Source organism: Choloepus didactylus, chromosome 2 (genome assembly GCF_015220235.1).
Source record: "Choloepus didactylus isolate mChoDid1 chromosome 2, mChoDid1.pri, whole genome shotgun sequence".
NCBI classification, from domain to species: Eukaryota; Metazoa; Chordata; class Mammalia; order Pilosa; family Megalonychidae; genus Choloepus; species Choloepus didactylus.
This window is the reverse complement of record NC_051308.1, coordinates 56,782,311-56,795,705: the sequence shown is the minus strand read 5'-3', so window position 1 is coordinate 56,795,705 and position 13,395 is coordinate 56,782,311. Positions and strand designations below refer to the sequence as shown.

General features: G+C 40.7%; 1 protein-coding gene across 13 annotated transcripts in view; it reads left to right on the top strand.

Moving 5' to 3' along the window:
• The first annotated feature begins 13,160 nt into the window (after positions 1 to 13,160).
• The window catches only part of ZC3H11A (zinc finger CCCH-type containing 11A), a 53,399-nt gene continuing 53,164 nt past the window's right edge, over positions 13,161 to 13,395 (top strand). For 4 of the 13 annotated variants that reach the window (XM_037824991.1, XM_037824986.1, XM_037824989.1 and 1 more), the window contains exon 1: positions 13,174 to 13,301. The gene's annotated coding sequence lies outside the window, so the exon portion shown is untranslated. Of the gene's footprint in view, positions 13,302 to 13,395 lie in introns of all 13 variants that reach the window. The other 9 variants (XR_005215114.1, XR_005215113.1, XR_005215111.1 and 6 more) reach the window with 5 other exon arrangements.

The following is a 13,395-nucleotide window of genomic DNA, read 5'->3' as shown; positions in this document are numbered from 1 at the left end:
TAATGGAAGCATATTACAATGTTACTGTTAACTATAGACTCTAGTTTGCATTGATTGTATTTTTTCCCCAATACCACCCCATTTTTAACAACTTGCAAAGTTGACATTCATTTGTTCTCCCTCATGTAAACACATATTTGTACATTTAATCACAATCATTGACCACTCTAGGTTTCACTAAGTTATATGGTCCCAAACTTTATCTTCTATCTTTCCTTCTGGTGTCTTATATGCCCCTAACCTTCCTCTTTCAACCTCACAGTCATCTTTGTTCAGTGTACTTCCATTATTGTGCTAACATCACCCAATATTGTGCTCCAAATCTCTCTCTCCTGTCTTTTCCTATCTGCCTGCAGTGCTCCCTTTAGTATTTCCTGTAGAGCAGGTATCTAGTTCACAACTTCTCTCAGTGTCTGCTTGTCTGGGAATATTTTAAACTCTCCCTCATTTGTTAAGCACAGTTTTGCCAGATATAGAATTCTTGGTTGGCAGTTTTTCTCCTTCAGTATTTTAAATATATCATACCACTGTCTTCTCACCTCCATGGTTTCTACTGAGAAATCCACACATAATCTTATCAAGCTTCTCTTGTATGTGATAGATCCCTTTTCTCTTGCTGCCTTCAGAATTCTCTCTTTGTCTTTGACATTTGATAATCTGATTATTAAGTGTCTTGGCAGAAGTCTATTTGGATCCATTCTGTTTGGGGTATGCTGCACTTCTTGGATCTGTAATTTTATGTCTTTCATAAGAGATGGGAAATTTTCATTGATTATTTTCTCTATTATTGTTTCTGCCCCTTTTCCCTTCTCTTATCCTTCTGGGACCCCTATGACATGTACATTCATGCACTTCATGTTGTCATTCAGTTCCCTGAGACACTGCTCATATTTTTCCATTCTTTTCCCTATCTGTTCTTTTGTGTGTAGGATTTCAGAAGGCCTGTCTTCCAGCTCATGAATCTTTTCTTCCATCTCTTCAAATCTGCTGTTGTATGTCTCTATTGTGTTTTTCATCTCTTGTATTGTGCCTTTTATTTCCATAAATTCTGCCAGTTGTTCTTTCAAACTTTCAAGTTCTCTCTTATATTCATCCAATGTCTTCTTTATACCCGTCATCTCTTTTGACTTATCTTCCCTCAACTCGCTGATTTGACTTTTGGATAGATTTAGGAGAGTTGTTTGATTAATAATAAGTTATTTCAATTCCTGTATCTTAGTTGAAGTGTAAGTTTGTTCCTTTGACTGGGCCATATCTTCATTTTTCCTAATGTGACTCATAATTTTTTGTTGTCTAGGCATCTGGTTTCCTTGATTACCCCAATCAGATTTTCCCAGACCAGATGGGCCAGGTCTCAGGAGGAAGATGTTATCAGTATCAAGTTTCCCTGAGAAACAGGTTGTCAGACTTCCCTATGAGGCCTCTATACTCAGTGCTTTTCCCATCCTGTCCAGCAGGTGGCACTTGTCAGACTGCAGCTCCCCACTGGTGTAAAGAGGAGCAGTCCCTTTAATTTTAAGTGGACCCTGTCCTGGCCAGGGGCTGAGGGTGTTAGAAGCCAAGCTTAAATGATTTCTTTTTTTTTTACCCCAGGCCCTGAGTTCTGAATTCTCTGAGGGAGGGCAGCCACTTGAGCTGGGCACCACCCCCCTTTTCTTAGAGAAGATACAGTCTTCAGGGAGTTATCTTCTACACTTGAATTCCTGCTTTGTTTCTCTGACTCTGTTAACTCCACCCTTGCCTCTGTTAGCTCTGACAATTGAAAATGCCTGAGGCTTTCACTAATAAGCTGCTTAGAATGAGAGAAAAAAAAAAAAGAGAAAAGAGCAAAAACCCCTTTTCAGAGTCAGTCCCCAGCCACCAGTTTTCCCGGTCGACTAGTGTTGGTACCTGTTTCTCTGAGCCCCTTTTCTTGGGACACAGCCGTTTTCCAGTATTCTGAGCTCAGCCATTTCCAAAAGCTTGTTTTTATTTATTTATGTATTTTTTTCTCCTCTCTGCTAGGAGGAACCTCAGTTTTCTTTCCTATTTGTTCCAGGTTTGTCTGTGTTTATAGGTTGTATTCAGTAGTTCAAATTTGTTAATTAAAACTGCAGCTGGAGTTTGGTTGAGCTACATTCCCTTGCTTTGGGCAGAGAGTGCTTCTTTCTCCCACAGCAAAATTTTGCAACTCAGCATGCCATGCTGCTGGGGGAGGAGCACCAGTTCTGCAGTTTGGGGAGCTTTACTTACAGTTCTTTCACTACAATCTCACCTGTTCCACCCATGCCAGGCTGGTGTAAGATGTCCCCCAACAGTTGTTCCAGGCTATTTACTAGTTGTTCCTGGCTATTTACTAGTTGCTCTAGAGGAATAACTAAATTCCACACCTCTCTATGCTGCCATCTTGCCCTGCCTCTTGGATGACCTCATCTTAGTTTAGCTAATTACCTCTGCAAATACCCTGTTTCCAGATAAGGTCACATTCTGAGGTTCCTGGTAGATGTGAGTTTTGGGAGGACACTAGCCAATCCACTACAAGGGTTTTTTGCAGGAGAGTGATGAGATCTGATTTCTATTTCAAAAGCTGCCATCCAGAGAATGGACTGAAAGGGGGTGAGAGTAGAAGGAAGCAAGAAAACAGGTTAGGAGACTATTATGGCCTTCTAGGACAGACAAGATGGTGGCTTAGACTGGGGTGGAGGCAGTGGATATAGAGAGAAGTGGATGGATCTGTGATATACTTTGGAGGTAGAATTGACAGGCCCTAGAGGAATCAAGGATGACTCCCAAGTTTGGAGCCTAAGTAGGTAGATAATGAGTAGGTGGTGTGTCATTTACTAGGATGGGAAGACTGGGGAGAAACAGGTTTCTATGATACTATATAAAACAATATATATACTATATATAACATATAAAACAATATTTAGCCAGCCCATCAGGAAATGAAAAACTAAATTCATTGTTAGTACAACTTCCTTTCATTTTGCATAATAGTGTATATCTGCAAAGGCTCAGGGTTAAGCAGAATCATCACCACTGTGATAAATAAGCTTCCAGTCAGCAGAGGACAATCCAAGTGAATGCTACCTTTTCTCCTGAGATGGAATATATTATTTATTAAAAATATATGCACTGAAAAAATTTCTAATAGACCAATACATTAACATCATACAAAATTCAAATGATATTAACCAGTATATACTGAAAAGTAAGTTCCTTTCCATCCCACTTATCAGATTCCCCAGCCCTTTCACCTTGTTCCTCCATAGGGGCAACTATGAATCTGAAGAAATTCAGATTTCTTATGAATCCTTCCAAATATGTTCCATGACAGACAAATGGTAGCATTTTATGTATAACTTTTTGCATGCTGGTACACATAAATATACAAAGGTACATATAACAAAGTACAGAATTCTTTTTAATGATAGCATAGAACTACCTTTTATGGGTTTACTATTTTGTATTTAGCCATCATAGTTTTGATGGACATTTAGTTTCCTCCAGATACTTGCACCTTTGTCATTTTTGCTCATGTATGGGTACAACTGTCAGATAAACTTCTTGATGTGGAATGGGCTTAGAGACAGAGAGAGGACCACATCTGAGCAACAAAGAGGTTCTCTTAGGGAGACTCTTAGGCACAATTATAAGTAGGCTTTGCCTCTCCATTGCAGTAACAAGCTCCATAAGGGCAAGTCCCAAGATCGAGGGCATGGCCTACTAAATTGTTAGTCCTCAATGTTTGTGAGAATATCAGTAACAACCCAGGTGGGGAAATGAAATATTTCTGCATTTCTCCCCCATTTCTCAGGGGGGACCTTCAAATATATTTGTATTCTCTGCCCAATTTACTTTGAGATGTATCAGTATTTCACAGTAACCTGTACAAACCTACCAGATCTCACTTCCTAGTCAAAATTCCATGTAATTATGAGATTTGAATAAACTGACTGTACAAGTTAAATTAATTAGTGTGCTGCAGAAAATATATCTCCTGCACCAAATAAACATCTCATCCCTTGGTCTCACACAGAAGTTGAAGTTTTAAAACACAGTCTGATTTGCCTTAGTCCCAACCAAATCTGCTTCATTCATATTTCTAATTGAAGTTGGAACTTTTTTACAGCTTTTTACACAGTTGCTGTATGAGGTAATACTGACATTCATACCTGCCAAGCTCTAGCTCTGAGCTTCAGGTGTCACACAGATACCCAAAGTTCCAGAGACTGACCAGGTTATACACAAAGAGCTCAGCATCTCAGAATTTGGAGGCAGCCATTACAACACAAGAATATATGTGACTGCTGTAAGAGCTTACAATCTAGAGATCATTACAATAAGTGTTCCCCTGGTAAGCTGTGCTCTAAGAACCAATTCTCAGAGTTTACACATTGTACTTAGACCATATTGGTGAGACATTATAACGTTTGTCTTTTCAGTTCTGGTGTACTTCACTCAAAATGCTGTCCTCAAGACCATTGACCAACCTAGTTGTGTGTCTCACAGCTTCACTTCTTCTTGGAGACACTCAATATTCCATCATATGCATACACCACAGTTCACCATTCTGTTCATCAGTCGATGTACCCTTAGGCCACCTCCATCTATTGCAAATCGTGAATACTGCCACCATAAACACCAGTGTGCAAATGTCCATTAGTGTCCCTGCTCTCAGATCATCCAAGTATGTACCACATAATAACGTTGCAGGACCTTATAACACCCACATACTTGGCTTCTTGTGGAACCACCACACTGTCCTCCAGATAGGCTACATCATTCTACTTCCCCACCAACAGTAAATGAGTACATCCCTGTGCCAGTTTGAATGTATTGTGTCCCCCAAACACCATTATCTTTGATGTAGTCTTGTGGGGCAGACGTTTTGGTGCTGATTAGATTTGCTTGGATGTGCCCCACCCAGCTGTGGGTGATGACTCTGATGAGCTATTCCCATGGAGGCATGGCCCCACCCATTCAGGGTGGGCCTTGATCAGTGGAGCCATATAAATGAGCTGACTCAAAGAGAAGGAACGCAGTGCAGCTGTGAGTGATGTTTTGAAGAAGAGCAAGCTTGCTAGAGAGGAACATCCTAGGAGAAAGCCATTTTGAAACCAGAACTTTGGAGCAGACACCAGCCACATGCCTTCCCAGCTAACAGAAGTTTTCCAGACGCCATTGGCCATCCTTCCGTGAAGGTACCCGATTACTGATGTGTTACCCTGGACACTTCATGGCCTTAAGACTGTAACTGTGTAGCCAAATAAACCCCCTTTTTATAAAAGCCAATCCAACTCTGGTGTTTTGCATTCTGCAGCATTAGCAAACTAGAACAGTGTACTTACAGTATTACGCTACCATCACACAGTAGTATGCTATCCATTTCTGGATCTCTACAGTCAGTCCTGTTGAACATTCTATATGCCTTCAGAATCAAATGCCCGATCTCTACCCTCTATCTCCTGGTAACCTGTGTTCTCAGCTTTTGACTCTCAAAGTTTGCTCATTAATGTTAGTTCATATTAGTGAGACCATACAGTATTTGTTCTTTTGTTTTTGGCTAACTTCATTCAACATAATGTTCTCAAGGTTCATCTATGTTACTATATGTTCCATCTCTTTGTTCTGATTTACAGCTGCATAATATTCCATCACGTGTATTTACCACAGCTTGTTTATCCACTCATCCATTGATGGACATTTGGGCTGTTTCCATCTCTTGGCAATTGTGAATAATGCTACAATTAACATTGGTTTACAAATGTCCATTCATGTCTTAACTTTCAGTTCTTCTGAGTATATACCTAGTAATGGAATAGCTGGGTCATATGGCAATTCTATACTTAGCTTCCTGAGGAACTGCTACACTGTCTTCCAGAGTGGCTGCACCATTCTACATTCCCACCAGCAATGAGTAAGTGTGCCTCTTTCTCCACATCATCTCCAGCACTTCTAATTTTCTGTTTTTTGGATAATGGCCATTCTGGTAGGTGTGAGATGATATCTCATGTGGTTTGGATTTGCATTTCCCTAATAGACAGTGAAGTTGAGCATCTTTTCATATGTTTTTGAGCCATTTGCATTTCCTCTTCAGAAAAGTGTCTGTCCATGTCTTTTGCCCATTTTTAAATGAGGTTGTTTGTCTTTCTGTTGTTGAGTTGTAGGATCCCTTTATATATTCTGATTATTAAACCCTTATCTGATATGTAGTTTCCAAATATTGTCTCCCATTATGTAGGCTGCCTTTTTACTTTTCTGACAAAGTCCTTTGATGTATGAGAGTGTTTAATTTTGAGGAGATCCCATTTATCCATTTTTTCTTTGATTGCCTGTGCTTTGGTTGTAAGGTCTAGGAAACCACCTCTCCCCAGATATGGTTGACCCCAATCAGATTTTCCCAGTCCTGACAGGCCCAGGTCTCAGGGGGAGGTTATGAATTTTCCCTGAGAATGAGACGTTTCAGGCTGTCAGACCCTCCTGTGAAGCCTCTAGACTTTGTGCTTTTCATATCCTGTCCAGCAGATGGTACTTGACAGCCCACAGCTCCCCAAGCCACAGGCAACTTTAATTCTCAGCAGACCCTGTCCCTGTCAGAGGCATGGCTGACTGAAGCTGGTTTCTGTTTCCCAGCTCTTGTGGTCTGAGTTCTTTGAAGGAGAATGGCCACTTGAGCTGGGTCACGCCCCTCCCCCCTTTTTCTTGGGAGAAGTTATGCCCCTTACGGAATTGTCTCCCCCACTAGATACATTGCTTTGTTTCTCAGACCTATCTTAGTTCTGCCCTTGCCTGGGCCCAGAGGGCATTTGTAAATATCTGAGGCATTCTGTAAAGAGCTACTTAGAATAGTTATTTTTAAAAAAATCCCCTTTCAAGGCCTTTCCCCAGGCCCCAAGTTTTGTCAATCCTGGTATAGACTATTTAAAGATATGCCCTTTAGGCTATTATCTCTTTCAGCTGAATAGTTACTCTCAGACAGCTTTAATTCCACCCTTGCCTGGGGCAGTGCTGAAGCAGGAGCTCTGAGGGGCTATTGAAGAGTAAAAAGATAAAGAGCTGGAGAGCAAGAAAAGAAAAGAATAGAAAAAAAAAAAAAAAGCCAAACACCTTTTCAGAACTGGACCCTAGCTCCCTGGGTTTGCAAACAAGAGCCTGGTACCCCTTTTTCTTGGAGCCCAGCCCTTTTCCAGTATTCTGAACAACTTCCACTCCAAAACTCCAAAAGTCTCTGTTTTTTTTTTTTTTTTTGCTATTGTTGTTGGCCCCACCTCCTCTCTGTTGGGAAGTATTCCCTGGGTTCTTTTCATGCCTGCTCCTGGTTTATCTGTGCTTGGAGCTTTTATCAGCTGTCCAAATTTTAAATTAATTCTGCAGTTGGGCTTGGTTTGAGCCCCCCTTCTTGCTCCCAGCACAGATTATTTCTTTTTCCCATGGGGAACCAGCTCCAAGACAGTCTGCCATGCCTGGGGGGTGGGGGTGGGGGCACCCGCCACCTGGCCATGGAAACTTACAGTTACTTCTTCTTTGCCATCTCGGCTGTTCCACCCATTCCAGACTGGTGTACAATGTGTGACCAGCTGTTTCGTACAGTTCCTGGCTATTTATGAGCTGCCCTAGAGGAGTAACTAAATTCCCCACCTCACCACTCCACCATCTTGGCAAAACTAGTTTTTATATAATAAAAGTAACAGATACATAGTAAAATAAAAAATGAACCAGTATGAAAGAATATACAATAAAAAGTAAGTCTTCTTACCACTTCAGATATTCAGCCCTACTCTCCAGAGAACCACTGTTCATAGATTCTTCCAGAAAATTTTTCTTGCATAAACAGGTATGTGTATGTGTATGCTTTTATACTGCATTTGTGTTTTAGAAAAAGCAATTCTGTGGCTGATTGGAAGGGAGATTAAAGGAAGGGCAAGGTGGAGGAGGCAGCAGAACCAATTAAGGGACTATGGCAATAATTTGGAAAATAAGCTGCAAGAGATAAAGGCCTAACCAGGCAGAAACAGTGGGGATAGCATCCAAAGGGGTAGATTCAAGAGGTCTTTGGGAGGTTAAGTCAATAGGATTTCATTACAATTTGGATTTGGAGGAGGGGAAGAGAGGAGTCCTGGAAAACCCCTGTATTTCTGGCCTCAGTAACTGGGTGGACGATAGCACATTCACCAAGACAAAGACTTCAGGAAGAGGAAGAGATGTTGAGGATAAGATGTTATTTCAGCTTTTGAATTTAAGTGACTCTGAAATATTCAAGTGGTGATTCCTGTAGGCAGTTGGACAGAGATCTTGGTCAGAGATACAGATCTGAGAGTCCTTGCCTATCATTAACTGATGGTTGAAACCATGTATTTTAGTTCCCCACCTGCTAAAACAAATACCATACAATGGGTTGCCTTGAAACACGACCATTTATTGGCTCATGGTTTTGAGGATAAAAGTCCAAAATTGAGGCAACAGCAAGACAATGCTTTCTCCCTGAAGACTGGTGTTCTGGAGCTGGCTGCTGGCAATCCTTGGTCTGTGGCTTTTCTGTTCCATGGCAACACACATGGCAGTGTCTTCTCTTTTCTCCTCCAGGTTCCATTGACTTCTGGCTTCTTGCTTCTCCCCATGACTTTCTCTCTGTCTTGGTCATCTCTATAAGACCTCCAGTAATAGAATTAAGACCCATTCTGATTCTGCTGGCCAAGACTTAACTAAAAATTACATCTTCCAAAGGTCCTATTTACAATGGTTTCATACCCATAGGAAAGGATTAAGATTAAGGAGGTGCTTTTCTGTGGTACATGACTCCGAGCCACCACAACACTGAAATGGATAAGATAACCCATGAAGAAAATGGAGAGTGAGAAAAGATGAGAGCTGGCTCCTGGGGAACATCAACAACTAAGTGGGCTAAAGAGAAAGAGGAACCTGCAAAGAAACTGGAGAACAGGCAGTCAGAGAATTTGGAAGGAAACCAATATAGACTTTTGTCCTGTAAATCAATGGAAAAAGGGTTTAAAGAAAGAGGAAATGGTGAATAAGGTCAAATGATTGCATAATGTTTTGTAGTTGAACAGACTTGGGTTTGCCACTTACCAACAAGGACAACTTGGATAAAACACTAGAATGTTATAAGTATGTGTAAAAAGGGATTAATAATAGCACCTCTCTTATGGAGTTACCGTGAGGATTAAATTGGATAATGTACATAAAGCTGTTGGCACCGTGCCTGGCACACAATAAACTATCAAAAATACTGACAAAGAAGAAGAAGAAGCACCAAAAGGATCCATTCAATTTAACAACTAATGACCCTACCATAGCACTTTCAGAGAAGCAGTAAGACATAAATCCAAATGTAGTAGATTAAAGAGTGTAGGAGTAGTAAAAAGTAGCCAAGGAACTTGGTAATAAAGATAAGGTGAGAAATTAAGTGAGTGCCAAAGGGAAACAAGGAATTGAGGTGTGTACTTCCCTCTTTTTTTTTTTTTTTTTTTTTAATAGATGGGGGAGTTCTATATGTTACTAAGCATTGGGGAACAAGAAGTGAGGGATAGATTAAAGGTACAGGAGACAGGGCATAATGGATGGGATCAAGAAGGGACCACAAAGCTTAGAGAAAGAGCTCATCTTGGACAAGAGGGTAGCTACTTTCCCACTTCCTCATCACTCTTTGATGCTTTCATGACTGTACTGTGGTCAGTCCTGCCAAACATCACCACTAGTTCAGCCTTTCTGAAATATGACTTTGCAAATGTCACATCTACTTTCTTTTTCCTACTCCCAAGTCTTCAAGGAATCCCTATTTTCAATGGAATATGATTCAAATGCCTTCCTAACATCCAAGGCGCGCTCTCTCTCTCTCTCTTTCTCTCTGTCTCTCTCTCTCAGGAGAAGTCAGTTGCCCATGTCCCGGGCAGCCCACATGGCAAGAAACTGAGGTCTCCTATCAACAGCTATACGGGCAAGCCTGGGAATGAATCTTCTGGCCTCAGACAAGCCTTCAGATGACTGAAAAACTTGCCAGCTTGATTGCAACCTCATGAGAAATTTTGAGCTAAAACCACTATCATGGCTCAAGGGGGCTTTTGTAGTTGAAGGACTATAGAAGGCACTGGGCAAGGTTTGAGATATGAGCTTTTATTCAGGACTTACTTACAAGGAAATGGAAGTCAGTTACACTGCTCCAAATGAAGTCAGGAGCTGCTCGGAATGGTGGCAAGTTCAGAGCTCAATGTGTAGGTACTCTGCCCTTGGGAGGGGTGGTGGTGGTGGTGATCAGGCTGCTTATAAGGGGCTTGAGACCAAGACATTCCAATGAATATGAGAGCATAAGGTGGGAGTGGGGGTCTTGTGACATAGGGAAGGATTGATTGTAGTCAACAGGGAAGAAGGGAGGATTATAGGTTATCTTGTAGATAATAGTATCTCAGGGAGTTCCAGGAAGGAGGTAAGCTATAGATTACATTTAGCCCCAGAGGCCTGATTTTACAAGGAGAGTAGGTCAAACCTTAACTGACCTAGGTCATGCAAGCTGCTGTGTGCACAGCCTTCAAGGGAGCCCTGGGCCCGGGGCTCCCACAACCACTCGGCTAAACTGCTCCTGAATTCCTGACCAAAGAAACCATGAAGTAATAAATGTTTGCTATGAAAATAGACAACTAATATATCTAGAAAAACAATAGTTCTCTCCTAGTCAAGAATACATTCACTAGTTAAATAAGAATTCAATTAAGTCTTAGTATTTATATATATATGAGAAATTTGATAAAGGTTTTCCCAAATTTAATAACAATCTTATAATTTTCATGACATTACCAGTTTTAAGTTGTGAAGTTGAAAGAAACTTTTCTAAACTATCACTAATAAAATTATTTTTTTAAAGATGCAAGAGAAAAAATTGATCTCTTTTTCTCTTTTATAGAAAATATTACAAAATTAATGTCATATGAAAAGGCAATCAGAGAGTATTCAGCCAAACATATTTTTTGAAAAGTATTACAGAGAATTATGGAGGTATGCCAGTTAATTGGTAAAAAAAATCATGACTTTTTTTTATTTTGTTAATGTACGTGGTACATAGGTTTTTAAAAATGTATGCATTATGATTTCCTTTCTTAGTCTAAATAAATACTCACTTTTGTACCTAATTTTGTCTCACTAATTTTGCATTCTTTTTTTTAGAGGGCTCTATACAACCTGAGCCCTCAAAGCAAAAACACATTGGACATCCTAAAAGGTTTGGGCAGTTATTTACTGAAGAGGTCTAAAAACCATCTGAAATTTGTTTGGAATTCTGGGTGGGGTGTGGGTAGAGGGAATCTGGTATTGTGTCCTTGGTCTAGGTATTTTACTTCCTTGTACATACAAGGAACAACTCCTCCTCTTTGTCAAGAACTCTCTGAACGTATATGGAGCAGGGAACCCCACATCAACTCTCCTCTGGCATTCAGTGTTACCTCAACTAGTTCTCCTTCTTTTCCATGGCCCCAGGATTTTAACTTCTACTCTCTTCAGTGTTCCTACCACCAAATTATCTTTTCTGCCTTGGGAGAGACTTCTGGAAACTAAGAAATGATTATTTCCACCAATAAGGCACTGGTGAAACAGAAATTGCAAAAGAGCTTTACAATAGGGTGGGTGTTGTTAAAAAAGAATGGGGTAGACCTCTAAGCACTCATGACTGTTAAGATATACAAAATATATTGCAGAGTGAAAGAAAAATAAAGCAAATTGCAAAATAAGCATAGTTTTAGCCTGCTCTTATTTTTAAAATACTGTGTATCATTCATTCTAAGATATTAGCACATTCTTTCAAATTTTAATATCTTTCATCAATGGCCTGTCAGAGTTTAATTGGCTGGCAGCTTTTCTCTCTCTTACAAATCCTTAAAATAATAGTGCATTTTACAGTCAATGATATCTTAGATTTGATGAAACCTAACCATAAACTATGTATATAGCATGGCAGCGAGGCCAGGACAGCAGCCTGGAAAGCCCTAGGCTGGGAAATCTCAAGCTGTTTGGTAAGCCCTAGGTGTTGTGGCACGGACAGAAATTGGTTATCAGGAATCTGCTTGTTAGGTCTGGTTGACATGGCAATCACAGAGTATTGTCATGTAAGGGAGTGACTGGGGCTAGGATTCTAATGTTGTGGCTTCCCACTTAGGATATAAAAGCCCAAGCGTGAGGAGATTCAGGACCCTTCTGACCTGATAGATCCCCAGTCAAGGACTCGCTGGAACTCTCACACCAAGCTGGCAGCTGACCCCACAAGCCCAAGAGGGAATAAAAGGTGCCTGGAATCCGGTCTACCTTACCATCAAGTGTATCCTTTAACCAAGTTAGGTAAAATGTTGCCACCTCAGGAACTTTCTGCTGAGCCACTAAGGGAGGGGGACTTTGGGCCCCTACCATATCAATGTAATACATATATTTGAAGACAAAAAATTTATGATATATGCTAAATTAACGAGAGGTTATTTCTCAGGAATGAGGATAATGGAGATTTTCACTTTCTACTTTATGTATTTTTGCATTATTTGAATTAAAAAACATTTACACGTATTGTTTTTGTAATGGGGGAATGTAAAAATGATTAAAGTGGGAAAATACAGGATAATGTTAACAATGAAGTGGGGAGGCGACTGCTGATGTTTTCCCCTTTCAGCCCCAACCCTCATGAAATTTTTAATGAGAAAGTATTAACTTTTCCAATACAAAAACTTGTTTTAAGAAATAAACACTCCAAAACTCAATTTCACTTCTTAAAATAAAAATAAATACACAAATTCTTAGCCATTGTATGAGAAAAATGAATTTATTTCTAAATTAAATTTATAAATTGGACATTTGATTAAGCAAATACTTGAGTAAGAATAAACTGGACGCTTCACATCTGGTATACAGTTCTTGCGGCTTTTACATTTGTTACCTCATTTGACTCAAAAAAAGACTTTATCAGAAGATGATTTCAAGAAACCGGTAACTTCCTAATATGCCTTCCTTGGAGAGGAAGGGTCGCCACGGCGTAGTGCCTCCCTTCTCACGTGACACTGTGACCCAAGGAAGCCATCTTGAGCATCGCCTCATAAAGGAAACTACAGCTCCCAGAATCCCTGCGCTTTGCGTCGTGCTGGCACTTTTACTGGCCCGGTCTTAGAGCTGAGCCTGTAGCCGGGCGCCATCTTTGACTCTGGCAGTCGGATTTCTGCTGGTATTGCTGCTGCGAGGACGGCGGGCGGCCAGCGGATAAGAAAGAAGAAAGACGTGGCAGCAAGCGGGAATCAGGGATAGTGTCGTCGGTTCGGTAAAGTTTCTGTTCTCTGGTAACTAGACCCGTTTTTTGATTCCCGGGTGGCTGGGGGCCAGGGAGGTGGGGGAGAGGGTGACCGGAGTGGCAGCGGCCTCCCCTTGCCCCTG